The 14,894-nt window shown below is 39.7% G+C and overlaps 1 protein-coding gene across 2 annotated transcripts in view; it reads right to left on the bottom strand.

The window, feature by feature from the left end:
• SEC22A (SEC22 homolog A, vesicle trafficking protein) overlaps nt 1-2,073 on the bottom strand; it is an 82,528-nt gene extending 80,455 nt beyond the window's left edge. For both annotated transcript variants that reach the window (XM_053564430.1, XM_053564433.1), the window contains exon 1: nt 1,960-2,073. The gene's annotated coding sequence lies outside the window, so the exon portion shown is untranslated. The remainder of the gene's footprint in view (nt 1-1,959) is intronic.
• Nucleotides 2,074-14,894: the final 12,821 nt, after the last annotated feature.

The following is a 14,894-nucleotide window of genomic DNA, read 5'->3' as shown; positions in this document are numbered from 1 at the left end:
TTCATTTTGAAATAAAATAACAGGTTACATTTTCTTTAAGAGGCAGTACACTGTGGTAGTTAAAAGGACAGACTCTGGAGCCAGGCTACCTAGGTTCTAATCCTGGGTCCACCATGTACCAGCCATGTAATTGCTGGCAAGCTTTGCTTTTCTGTATCTTGATTTATACACCTGTAAATTACAGCTACTAAAGTACCTATCTCATAGGGTTGTTTTAAAGATGCCCATACTATCTACCTCACAGGATCATGTAAAACACCCAAAACATAGTCTTGTAATATACTAAAAGTGCTGCAGTAAGGATTTGCTATGCCATTCTTAGTACTTACTGATTACCCCTGTGGACCAGGCATTTTTTTTTTTTTTTTTTGTAGAGACAGAGTCTCACTTTATGGCCCTTGGTAGAGTGCTGTGGCGTCACACAGCTCACAGCAACCTCCAGCTCCTGGGCTTAAGCGATTCTCTTGCCTCAGCCTCCCGAGTAGCTGGGACTACAGGCGCCCACCACAACGCCCAGCTATTTTTTTTTTTTTTTTGCAGTTTGGCCGGGGCTGGGTTTGAACCCGCCACCCTCGGCATATGGGGCCGGCGCCCTACTCACTGAGCCACAGGCGCCGCCCGGACCAGGCATTTTATACCCATTACCTCATTTAACCCTTGCAAAACCCTGTGAGGTTAAGTATTGTTAGTTCCATTTTACCTTTGAGGAAAGCCAAGCTCCAAAAATAAGTAATTTGTTCAATCCCTAAACTAGTAAGTGGCAAAGTAGGGATTTAAACTCAGGTGTAACCCTAATAACTCTCAAGTTATCCAGACTTCTTATTCAAACGCATTGAAGGGAATGGGCTTCTTTCATACATCAATGAAACATACACTTAGATTTTAATGAGTCACACACACTAAAAAACACAAACAAAACTAAACACATGTAATGGTTCTCAACACAGAAAATGCCCAAATATCCTATTAACTTAGGACATGGTCACAGGTGTCAGATTCAAATACTGAACCTCAATATACCAGATTGTAGGTACTGTAAGGTATTACCTAACTCCCTACAATCATAGTATATGAGCAAATACTAGTAATATGTTAAGTGATTTAGAGTTTTAAAAAGTGGCTGTTCCACCTGTCAGCTGAGATTCTAACATCTCCAGTATAGTGGCTGACACTTCAGGTCTGGGCTGGGCTTTGCCTTGGCCGAACAGACATAAAAGGCGCTGGTTCTCAAACTCTCTACCTGCTCCAGGTGGATGATCCAGAGAACTAAGCAGCTGGAGAAAACTCTAAAGCTGCTTTCACTAACAGAGGCATTCAAGCCAACTTGGGCTCAGCCTTCTCTTTTGGAGATTTCTGACGCTTGCTCAGGTCTACCTTTTGCCACACTATTCCCAAAGTGCCATTAAGAGGGCCCCAAGAGATTTCTGTGAACCAACGTAGACAAATCTCGGGGCTCAGCGCTTATTTCACACAACGCAAAGCAAGCCGCTGGTTCAAGTCTCTCCCTTACTAACAGACATGGGAAATGGCACCTCCACGCTCTCTCGGGCCACCTAACCAGCCTTGGTGGATCATTGTATTTCTGACATGTCGGCGCCAGGGAATCCCACCACCCGCCGCTGGCAAGTCAGGGTGACTGGCCCTACCCTTCGTATCCCCCTTCCCGGACTGCCCCACAGCCGAGGCAGGCCAGCCGAAGGGCAACCGCCGCCCGCTCGGCCCCACGGACCCCTGAAGTCTAAGTGGACCGGGTCTCCTCATGTCCCCCTCCACAGTTCCGTGGCCCTAAAGACACGCAGCTCCCACCCCAACGGCACAGACTTGGTTCCTGCCCGGGGGTAAGTCGGTAGTCCCGGGGGCGTGGGCCGTGGGTGTGACGCGGAGAGCTAGGAGAGCTGCCGGCAGGGGTTCGAGCGTCCCTAAGGCAGGAAAAGAGGGAGGGGAGGAGCTGGGGAGTACCTGTCCAGCCGGGACCCACCGCTCCAAGTGACGCGCCCTGCAGTGCATTGTGGGGGCCTGGGCGTGGCCTTTGGCAGGGCTTCCCAGCGTCCAACGTGGCTGGCGCCCGTGGTATCAAACCCCACCCACGCTCCTTCAGCTTGCCCAGGCCAATCAGGTCCTGCGGAAAGAACACGCAGACCCGCCTCCTCTCAGGACCCGCCTTAGTCCCGCCCCCTCCAGGAGATTGGCAGCTTCTCACGCAAGTTCCCGGGGAGATGTCTCAGAAACAAAGCTAACCTCTCTCGCCGGCGGCCGGGTATCTGGCGTCAGTTTGTCACTTACACGCGGCCCTGGAGCAAACGTTTATCAAAGGGCTGAAAGGAGCTCCAGCTAGGAGAGCAAGGAAAGGACTTGCCCCTATCTACCACCACACACAAGAAGAAAACTAATCGTGGCAGGGAAGAAGGCCCAGATGCTAGACCCACGGCCACCTTCCAGCATTCGCATAGGTCGGGCATTATTAAATAGGCATTTACTGACTGTTTACCATGTGCCAAGCGCCTTGTTAGGCATTGGGTCATGGGAGTGAACATAATAGTTGATGGAATTTAAAGTGTAATAGGACCTAGAGATATTAAAGCATAAATCGGTACCTAATTATATACATTGTGATCAGTACTATGCAGGAAAAATCGTGGGTGCAATGATGGTTTAATTTTGAACTGTCAAAGAAAAGATCTCTGAATAAGTGCCTTTTAAGCTCCAGGCATGTTAAAGAGCTTTAAAGAATGTTCTGGGCCAAGGGACCATTATGTATGAGGATGTTGGGGGCATGAAAGAACTTTGTGTGTTCTAGGAACTAAAAGGAAATGTGGCTGGAATGTAGGGAGCAAAAAGGAACTTGGGCTGAGATGTAGCAAAGGCCAGACCATGCTGGCTTTTCTTGGCCACATTATAGATTACAGACTGTATTTTGGAAGATAGCCTAAGGTCAGTGAGCGGTTAATAAAGACTGTTAAGTAGGGTCTGATTTACATAAGAGCACACTCAGGCTATTTGTGGGGAATAGATTGAAAAAGGGCAAAAAGGGTTGCTGGGAGGCCAGTTTGGAGACAGCTGCATTGTCCAAGGCCAGAAATGATATTGGCTTGAACTAGGGTAATGGCAGTAGAGAGAGAAAAAGGTAGATAATTTCAAAATATATATAACTCGAAGGTGGAATACAAAGCACTTACTGGATTGATTTGCCAAGAAAGGTCAATAAAAAAGGAGTATTAAGAATTACTTCATAAGTAACTACATGGATTAAGAAGCCATTTGGGAACATAAAAGGAGCAAATGATTTGGAATATGTTAAATTTGAGATGCTTATAAATGAAGATGTCAAGCAGATTTGGACATATAAGTCTAGAATTCAGAAGAAAGATCTGGATTAATTATATAAACTTGGTGGTTGTTGGAATAAGTTAATGCATCATTTCAACAGAAATTTATTCATATGTTCACCCCAACATTATTCATATGTTCGCCTTTGCCACATCTCAGCCCCCGTTCCTTTTTGTGCACATTCTTTAAGGCTCTTTAACATGCCTGGAGCTTAAAAGGCACTTACTCAGAGATCTTTTCTTTGTTTCACCAAATTTATTCATATGTAAGAATAAATAGGATGAATAAATTTAACGATATTCACAGAATACTAACGAAGAAAAAGAATAAAAATCTACAACTGCATGCAAAGCATAGATGACTCACAATCACAGTATTGAGTGAAATAAGTCAGACACAAAACATGCATACTATGTGATTATGCTTACATATGGTTCAAAAACAAAAATAGTGTATGTAATAGAAGTCAGGATACTGGTTACCTGTAGGTATTTGCATTTGAAATGAGAAATAGAGGGCTTCTGGAGTTATAATAATATTATTCTTGATCTGAGTGTTGGTTACATGGTATATTCAATTAATAAAACTTAATTGAATTGCATAAACTTATGATTTATGCAATTTTTCAGTATGTATTTTATTCAATATAAATTTTACATTTTAAGTGTCACCCAATCATAAATAAGTAACTGATACCAGACTAAACATCCTACTAGAAACAATATAAAACTGGACCAAATGTATGAAATAAATCTTTTTTCTTTTTCTTTTTTTTTTTTTTTCAGTTTTTTGGCCAGGGCTGGGTTTGAACCTGCTACCTCTGGCATATAGGACCAGTGCCCTACTCTTTTGAGCCACAGGTGCCGCCCAATGAAATAAATCTTTATAGGCATTGGGATCCTGGAAAGAAGGAAAAGATGAGCCCCCAAACTTCTTGAGATTTCTTCCTAGAGATATTTACTTAAGCACAAGATAAAAGAAAGCCAAGCACAGTATGTATACAATGCTCTTGCTTAACTGAGGACACAGAAATTGTAATTAAGAGAGTTTGAGAACAACTAATATTTTCAGGGTAGTGTACCAGAGAAAGAGTTCCAGAAATATACATTAAGGGCTCCCTTTGACTCTTTGGTGTAGGTTTAAGACTTGACTTTATAAGTCTGGTAGATAATAGTTACTAGGGAAATTTAAGCTGAACAACTATTAGAGCTTGAATAAAAATCTTGGAAACCTGTAAGTTGTAACTGATTGGAATGGGGGAAATCATATTGAAAACCTGGAACATTTGGCAGAAAGACCCCAGAAAGGTCAGACTTTACAAATAATGTTAAATTAGCCTGATAGTAAAGACCATTCTAGACCTACCTAAACAAAGCTGAATCAAAGTGATCTGCAAGTCAATTAACTGCTTGTTTGAATGAAACTTAACAATCTTTGAAGAAAGACAACAAAATCCAGGCACCCAATTATCTAATAGCCATATAGCCTACTATCTGATCAAAAATTATTATACATATGGGGAAGCGGAAAATATGGACCATAAGCAGGAGAAAAACAAGTCAATAGAAACAGACCCAGAATTGAAAAAGATAATGAAATTAAACTTTGAAGGAGATACAAACTTTAAAGCAGCTAGTATAAATACACCCAAGAACTTAAAGGAACATAAATGCAATGTAAGACATGGAAACCATGGAAAGGACCAAATCAAACTCGTAGGGCAGAAAAATATAATATCTGAAATGGACATTTTACTGTATAAGCTTAACAGTAGATTAGACATTGCTGAAGAAAAGATCAGCAATGAAACAATACAAAAATATTAAAGGACAGAGGAAAAAAGCTGAAAATAAGCAGGGCTTAAGACTTATATAATTGGAGTCCCCCAAAGAGAAGAGAGGAAAAAACTACTTGGAGTAATAATGACCAAAGTTTTCCTAAACTTGATGAAAAATATGAACACACAGATTCAAGAAATTAACCTCAAACAGACAAACACAAGGAAAGACAACACCAGGGCACATTACCTTCACTGCTGAAAACCAAGAATTAAAAGAAAATATTAGAAATAACCAGAGAAACACTGAAGCCATCTTTTATATAGGGAACATAGATAGGAAGTGCTATTGATCTCACATTTCACAGCAGAAAGAATGCAAGCCAGAGGGGCATAGGGTGGGACCCTGTCTCAACAAAAAAAAAGAAAGAAAATTTTAAAGTCCTATCAACCTCAAATTCTATACCTAGCAAAATTCTTTCAAAAATTGAAATGATTACATTATCAGGTAAACAAAAGATAAGAGAATTTGTTTTTAGCATACCTGATTTATAATAAATGTTAAAGAAAGTTCTTCATATTAAATGAAAATGATTCAAATTCACACAAAAAGGGGGAAAAGTACCAAAAACGGTGAAGATGTAAATTACTATAAATTTTTTCTCCTTTTAAAAATTTCTCTAGTATAATTATTTAAAGCAAAAATATTAACAAATGAAGCTTATAACAAAGTAAAACATATGTTAATAATGCCATAAAGGAAGGGGGAATAAGTATATACTGTTGCACGTTTTTTTCACCACACATGAAATAGTATAATTTAAGGTAGAATGTGATAAGTCAAAGATATATATTAGAAGAGGAATGACTAAAAAGGAAAAAAAGGTGCCTATAAGCTAATAGAGAGATTAAAGTTAGAATTCTATAAAATAAGCCAAAGGAGGCAAGAAAAAAGGGAAAATGGAACAAAGAACAAATCAGGCAAATAAAAAACAACCAATATGACAGATTTAAACTCAACTACAGTGATAATTATATTAAATGTAAATGGTCTGAACCCTGAGATTAAAGGCAAAAATTATCTTATTTGATGTTTTTAAAAAGGCAAGACTCGGTTGTAGGCTATCTACAAGAAGCCCACTTTAGAGATAAAGACATAGACGGGTTTAAAGGAAAAGGATAGAAAAAGAAAAACCTAATCACTAATCAAAAAAAAAAAAAAGGTGAAGTAGATATTAGTATCAGACAAAGTGAACTATGTGTTGTCAGAATAAGAAATATCAAGTTTAAAGAGAATTGTTTCATAAGAAAAATATTTTTCCATCAAAAAGGTATAATGAGCAGGTGTAGTGGATCAATGCATGTAATTTTACCACTTTGGCAGGCCAAAGCAGGAGGGTTGCCTGAGGCCAGGAATTTGAGGCCAGCCTGGACAATAATGAGAGTGGTCTCGTCAAAAAATTTAAAAATTAGCTAGTGTGGTGGTATGCACCTATAGTCCCAGGTAGTTGGGAGCTAAGGCAGGGGATCTCTTGAGCCCAGAAGTTGGAGGCTATAGTGAACTATGATGATGCTACTATATTCTAGCCAAGGTAACAGAGTGAGATCCTGTGTCAAAAAACAAAAAAGTATAACAAATAAATATGCATCTAATAATAGAGTTTCAAAGTACATGAGGCAAAAACTGATCAAAATGTAAGGAAAATTAGGTTCACAATTATACTTGGGAGATTTCTAAACTCTTCTCTTAGTAAGTTGTAGAACAACTACCAACAAATATAGGTGAAAATATAGAAAATAAGAATAATGCCATAAAGCAAACAGAACACAATGACATTTTAGAACATTTCACCAAACAAGTAGAACATTCTTTTCAAGTGCACATAGAATACTCACCAAAATAGACCATCTTTTGAACCACAAAAAAAATTTTTTTTTAATTGATATGGCTGGGCACAGTGGCTTTTGCCTGTGATCCTAGCACTTACAGAGGCCAAGCCAGAAGTATTGTTCAAGGCCAGGAGTTTGAGACTAGCCTGGACAACATAGGAAGATCCTGTCTCTAAAAAAAGTTTAAAAATTAGCCAGGCGTGCCTGTGGTTCTAGCTACTCAGGAGGCTGAGGGAAGGGGATCACTTGCACTCAGGGGCTTTAGGTTACAGTGAGCTATGATTGCTCCAGTACACTCCAGCCTGTCTCCAAAATAATAATAATGTGTGGTAAAAAAGCCAGGCACTAAAAACTACATTCCATATTTTCATTTATATAAAGTTCTACACAAGTAAAACTAATCTGTCGTGAATAGAAATCATAAAATTGTTGCCTCTAGTGGTTGGCTTGACTATAAAGGGGCATGAAGCAACTTTTGGGGGTAACAATAACGCTTTTTATCTTGATATGGGGTTGGGCTGCACAGGTGCATGCATTTTTTAAGAACTCATTAAATTGGGTGGCGCTGGTGGCTCAAGGAGTACGGTGCCGGTCCCATATGCCGGAGGTGGCGGGCTCAAACCCAGCCCTGGCCAAAAAAAAAAAAAAAAAAAAAACTCATTAAATTATACACTTAAGATTTTTGCATTTCATTGTATGTAAATTTTACTTAAACAGAAAAAATGGCATATAAATAATTAGCAATTTTGAAACTACTTTCTTTAGTTTTCTAAACTTAAGCAGACAATTAAGTACATTGAGGAAATGGGAGCCCTGTTTCTCATGTTAGAAAAGGAAATGAAGAATAGGGGAGTCACCTAAAAATACGGGAACAAATGCCATCTCCACTAAAAGGAAACAGAGATCTTTGGGGAAAAGGTTGATCTCAGGAAGTAATAATATGCGTCTGGACTATCTGGTGTCAGAAGGCAAGGAGATACCAAAGAATGATAAGGATATGTCAAAATGTCAGCCAGCTTGAAAGAGATTTCCCTCATCCCATCCTGGACGGTATTAGCCCCTAAGTCAGTGATTTTCAACCAGAGTGCCACTGCACACCGGTGTGCCATGAGAAGATCTTATGTGTGCTGTGAAAAAAAAAAAATTTTTTTTTTTTTTGAGACAGAGCCTCAAGCTGTTACCCTGGGTAGAGTGCCGTGGCATCACAGCTCACAGGATCCTCCAACTCCTGGGCTCAAGCAATTCTCCTGCCTCCGCCTCCCAAGTAGCTGGGACTACAGGCACCCGCCATAATGCCCGGCTATTTTTTGGTTGCAGCTGTCATTGTTGTTTGGTGGGCCTGGGCTGGATTTGAACCTGTCAGCTCAGGTGTATGTGGCTGGCGCCTTAGCCGTTTGAGCTACAAGTGCCAAACAGTGCTGTGAAAAATTTTGAAGATCATTAATTAAATTATTTTCAAAAGAAGTTGAAAGAGAGGCGGAGCAAGATGGCAGCCGAGTAACAGCTTCCTTGCATCTGGGCACCGTGAGTCTGGGGAGATAGGACTCCAGGCATCTCTGGCTGGTGGGATCTGCCTATCATCACCCCTGAGAGGATACAGGGAGTCAGCGAGAGACTTCTGGACCCCAAGAGGAGGACTAAAACAGTGGAAAACTGGCAAGGGGTTGCGTGTGTTCAATCCGTCTAAACCAACACGCAACTGTAAGTTCAGTAGCAGCGAGACTGCAAACCAGAAAGGCCTTACCTGTGAACTGCTTTGGTGTCTTTGAACTTGGCACTCAACTGAACTGCCTTGGGGAGAGCCTGAGCAGGAGTGCAGAGAACTTTGGCCTTTGTCTAGGGCCCCAGTCTGAGCCGCTGAGCCAGACGGAGCTAATAGTGTTTGGCTCTGGGTCACAGGCAGCCATTGTGAGTGATCTGCCCCGGCAAGCTCCGCCCTCAGGGTCGCAGAGCTAGAATTGGGTGGGAGCTGGTAACCCAGCGACCAAGTAGCCAAAGGGCGGGGTCGGAGCCGCCTTGCAGCCCTAACCCTTGGGGGCAGAGGGAGACCAGTTTTGGCACACAGGGTAAGTGGATAGCCACTTCAGCAGTGATTCCAGCGACAAGCACTTCCCTGGGAAAGTTTTTGCTCAGCAAGTGAACAAGTTCAAAGTGCCTTTTAAGTAGGCGGAAGAGAGATTTAGGGTGTCTACCTGCTGGGGTTTGAGAAACTAGCAGCCTCCAGTCGTATCAGAACTGTAATTAACATCTCATACCCCAGAAGACCACGTGTTGCCCAGACAATATTCAATAACATATACATACTGCTTTGTTTTTGGTTGTGTTTTTTTTTTGTTTATTTTGATGTTGTTGATTGTTGTTCTGTTTTTTAAGTGCAATCTTTTCCATACAGATCCTTTTTCTTTCTCAATTTTTCTAGTTTAATTATAATTTCCCATTGCTGCCTATTTCAATAATTAGAACTTCATTTTTGTTAGTGTTTCTACCGCTATTATTTGGTTTTCCACCCAATTTTATCCCGTAAAGTTTTCTGTTTGCTTGTTTTGGTTTGATTTATAGCATTTTTGTCTTTCCTCTCTACTGGGTGGAGGTGGGGTACTGTGTCTGATCAGGTTAGCAAAGAGCTGCTAACCTCAAGGGAACCACCCAACTGGGCACCCCCAGAAGGTGGTTTTTTTTTCAGGTTGTATCAAAGTGCCCTACTGTACACCTATATTGCTCTGTCTCCCTCTTTCTGTGCCTCTCTTCTTTTTGTCAATATTCCTTTTACCCACCCCCTCTCCTTTCTCTATTTTTCTTTTTTTTTCTTATCACTTGGTCCTCCTTTCTTTCATCCCTTTTTTGCTCTTCAACCTTCTCACCCTTCTGGTCCTGTAACCCTTAGTCCACAGGCACGAGAACTTAAAGAGCAAGAGGAAGTGAAAGGAAAATTAGGGCAAGGAAACAGATAAAAGAAATCACTCATGAGGAAGAATCAGCAGAAAACTCCAGGCAACATAAAGAACCAGTCCAGAACAACTGCACCAAGGGACCATGAGGTAGCTACTGCAGAGGATTCCACCTATACAGAAATGTTAGGAATGACAGAAAGGGAATTTAGAATACACATGTTGAAAACAATGAAAGAAATGATGGAAACAATGAAGGAAACTGCTAATAAAGTGGAAAATAACCAAAAGGAAATTCAAAAACAGAATCAAATAAGAGATGAACGATATGAAGAATATAAAAAGGATATAGCAGAGCTGAAGGAACTGAAACAGTCAATTCGGGAACTTAAAGATGCAATGGAAAGTATCAGCAACAGGTTAGACCATGCAGAAGAAAGAATTTCAGAGGTAGAAGACAAAGTTTTTGAGATAACTCAGATAGTAAAAGAGGCAGAAAAGAAGAGAGAGAAAGCAGAACGTTCACTGTCAGAATTATGGGACTTTATGAAGCGTTCCAACATACGAGTTATAGGAATTCCAGAAGGGGAAGAAGAATGCCCCAGAGGAATGGAAGCCATACTAGAGAATATTATAAAAGAAAATTTCCCAAATATCACCAAAGATTCTGACACACTGCTTTCAGAGGCCTATCGGACCCCAAGTCGCCTCAACTCCAACTGAGCTTCTCCAAGACACATTGTGATGAACCTGTCCAAAGTCAAGACAAAAGAAAAGATTCTGCAAGCTGCCAGGAGTAAGCGCCAGTTGACCTACAGGGGCAAATCCATCAGAGTGACCACAGACTTCTCTAATGAAACTTTCCAAGCAAGAAGACAATGGTCATCTACCTTTAATCTACTTAAACAGAACAATTTCCAGCCCAGAATTCTGTACCCTGCTAAGCTAAGCTTCAAAATTGACGGAGAAATCAAATCATTTACGGATATACAAACATTGAGGAAATTCGCCACAACAAGAACAGCTCTACAGGAAATACTTCAACCTGTTCTGCACACTGACCACCACAATGGATCAGCAGCAAAGTAAGAACTCAGAAATTAAAGGACAGAACCTAACCTCCACACTGATGCAAAAGATAAAACTAAGCAATGGACTCTCACCAAATAAGACGAATAGAATACTACCACACTTATCAATTATCTCAATAATTGTTAATAGCTTGAATTCCCCACTGAAGAGACATAGATTGGTTGACTGGATTAAAAAACACAAGCCATCCATTTGCTGTCTGCAAGAAACACACCTGGCTTCAAAAGACAAATTAAAGCTCCGAGTCAAGGGTTGGAAGACAATTTTTCAGGCAAATGGAATTCAGAAGAAAAGAGGAGTTGCAATCTTATTTTCAGATACATGTGGATTTAAAGCAACTAAAGTCAAAAAAGACAAAGATGGTCACTTGATATTGGTCAAGGGAAAAATACAACAAAAAGACATTTCAATTCTAAATATCTATGCACCCAATTCAAATGCTCCCAGATTCTTGAAACAGACCTTACTCAGTCTAAGCAATATGATATCTGATAATACCATAATAACAGGGGACCTTAACACTCCTCTTACAGAGTTGGACAGATCCTCTAAACAGAAATTAAACAAGGATATAAGAGATTTAAATGAGACCCTAGAACAACTGTGCTTATAGACGCATATAGAACACTCCATCCCAAAGATAAAGAATATACATTCTTCTCATCACCCCATGGAACATTCTCCAAAATTGATCATATCCTGGGACACAAAACAAATATCAACAGAATCAAAAGAATTGAAATTTTACCTTGTGTCTTCTCAGACCATAAGGCACTAAAGGTGGAACTCAACTCTAACAAAAATGCTCGACCCTACCCAAAGGCATGGAAATTAAACAATCTTCTGTTGAATAACAGATGGGTGCAGGAAGAAATACAACAGGAAATCATTAACTTCCTTGAGCATAACAACAATGAAGACATAAGCTACCAAAACCTGTGGGATACTGCAAAAGCAGTTTTGAGAGGAAAATTCATCGCTTTAGATACCTACATTCGAAAAACAGAAAGAGAGCACATCAACAATCTCACAAGAGATCTTATGGAATTGGAAAAAGAAGAAAAATCTAAGCCTAAACTCAGTAGAAGAAAAGAAATACCCAAAATCAAATCAGAGATCAATGAAATTGAAAACAAAAGAATCATTCAGAAAATTAATGAAACAAGGAGTTGGTTTTTTGAAAAAATAAATAAAATAGATAAACCATTGGCCAGACTAACGAGGAATAGAAAAGTAAAATCTCTAGTAACCTCAATCAGAAATGATAAAGGGGAAATAACAACTGATCCCACAGAGATACAAGAGATCATCTCTGAATACTACCAGAAACTCTATGCCCAGAAATTTGACAATGTGAAAGAAATGGATCAATATTTGGAATCACACCCTCTCCCTAGACTCAGCCAGGAAGAAATAGAGCCCCTGAACAGACCAATTTCAAGTACTGAGATCAAAGAAACAATAAAAAATCTTCCAACCATAAAATGCCCTGGTCCAGATGGCTTCACTCCAGAATTCTATCAAACCTTCAAGGAAGAGCTTATTCCTGTACTGCAAAAATTATTTCAAAAAATTGAGGAAGAAGGAATCTTCCCCAACACATTCTATGAAGCAAACATCACCCTGATACCAAAACCAGGAAAAGACCCAAACAAAAAGGAGAATTTCAGACCAATCTCACTCATGAATATAGATGCAAAAATTCTCAACAAAATCCTAGCCAATAGATTACAGCTTATCATCAAAAAAGTCATTCATCATGATCAAGTAGGCTTCATCCCAGGGATGCAAGGCTGGTTTAACATACACAAGTCTATAAACGTTATCCACCATATTAACAGAGGCAAAAATAAAGATCACATGATCCTCTCAATAGATGCAGAAAAAGCATTTGATAAAATCCAGCATCCTTTTCTAATTAGAACACTGAAGAGTATAGGCATAGGTGACACATTTCTAAAACCGATTGAAGCTATCTATGACAAACCCACAGCCAATATTTTACTGAATGGAGTAAAACTGAAAGCTTTTCCTCTTAGAACTGGAACCAGACAAGGTTGTCCTCTGTCACCTTTACTATTCAACGTAGTGCTGGAAGTTCTAGCCAATACAATTAGGCAAGACAAGGAAATCAAGGGAATCCAAATGGGAGCAGAGGAGGTCAAACTCTCCCTCTTTGCTGACGACATGATCTTATACTTAGAGAACCCCAAAGACTCAACCACAAGACTCCTAGAAGTCATCAAAAAATACAGTAATGTTTCAGATATAAAATCGATCTCCGCAAGTCAGTAGCCTTTGTGTACACCAATAACAGTCAAGATGAGAAGCTAATTAAGGACACAACTCCTTCACCATAGTTTCAAAGAAAATGAAATACCTAGGAATATACCTAATGAAGGAGGTGAAGGACCTCTATAAAGAAAACTATGAAATCCTCAGAAAGGAAATAGCAGAGGATATTAACAAATGGAAGAACATACCATGCTCATGGATGGGAAGAATCAACATTGTTAAAATGTCTATACTTCCCAAAGCAATCTACCTATTCAATGCCATTCCTATCAAAATACCAACATCGTACTTTCAAGATTTGGAAAAAATGATTCTGTGTTTTGTATGGAACCGGAAAAAACCCCGTATAGCTAAGGCAGTTCTCTGTAACAAAAATGAAGCTGGGGGCATCAGCATACCAGATTTTAGTCTGTACTACAAAGCCATAGTGGTCAAGACAGCATGGTACTGGCACAAAAACAGAGACATAGACACTTGGAATTGAATTGAAAACCAAGAAGTGAAACTAACATTTTACAACCACCTAATCTTTGATAAACCAAACAAGAACATACCTTGGGGGAAAGACTCCCTATTCAATAAATGGTGTTGGGAGAACTGGATGTCTACATGTAAAAGACTGAAACTGGACCCACACCTTTCCCCACTCACAAAAATTGATTCAAGATGGATAAAGGACTTAAATTTAAGGCACGAAACAATAAAAATCCTCCAAGAAAGCATAGGAAAAACACTGGAAGATATTGGCCTGGGGAAAGACTTCATGAAGAAGACTGCCATGGCAATTGCAACAACAACAAAAATAAACAAATGGGACTTCATTAAACTGAAAAGCTTCTGTACAGCTAAGGAGACAATAACCAAAGCAAAGAGACAACCTACACAATGGGAAAGGATATTTGCATATTTTCAATCAGACAAAAGCTTGATAACTAGGATCTATAGAGAACTCAAATTAATCCACATGAAAAAAGCCAACAATCCCTTATATCAATGGGCAAGAGACATGAATAGAACTTTCTCTAAAGACGACAGACGAATGGCGAACAAACACATGAAAAAATGTTCATCATCTCTATATGTTAGAGAAATGCAAATCAAAACAACCCTGAGATATCATCTAACCCCAGTGAGAATGGCCCACATCACAAAATCTCAAAACTGCAGATGCTGGCGTGGATGTGGAGAGAAGGGAACACTTTTACACTGCTGGTGGGACTGCAAACTAGTACAACCTTTCTAGAAGGAAGTATGGAGAAACCTCAAAGCACTCAAGCTAGACCTCCCATTTGATGCTGCAATCCCATTACTGGGCATCTACCCAGAAGGAAAAAAATCCTTTTATCATAAGGACACTTGTACTAGACTGTTTATTGCAGCTCAATTTACAATCGCCAAAATGTAGAAACAGCCTAAATGCCCACCAACCCATTAATGGATCAACAAGCTGTGGTATATGTATACCATGGAATACTATTCAGCCATTAAAAAAAATGGAGACTTTACATCCTTCGTATTAACTTGGATGGACGTGGAAGACATTATTCTTAGTAAAGCATCACAAGAATGGAGAAGCATGAATCCTATGTACTCAATTTTGATATGAGGACAATTAATGACAATTA

This window comes from Nycticebus coucang, chromosome 16 (genome assembly GCF_027406575.1).
Source record: "Nycticebus coucang isolate mNycCou1 chromosome 16, mNycCou1.pri, whole genome shotgun sequence".
Lineage (NCBI taxonomy): Eukaryota > Metazoa > Chordata > Mammalia > Primates > Lorisidae > Nycticebus > Nycticebus coucang.
This window is presented reverse-complemented; position numbering and strand designations above follow the sequence as displayed.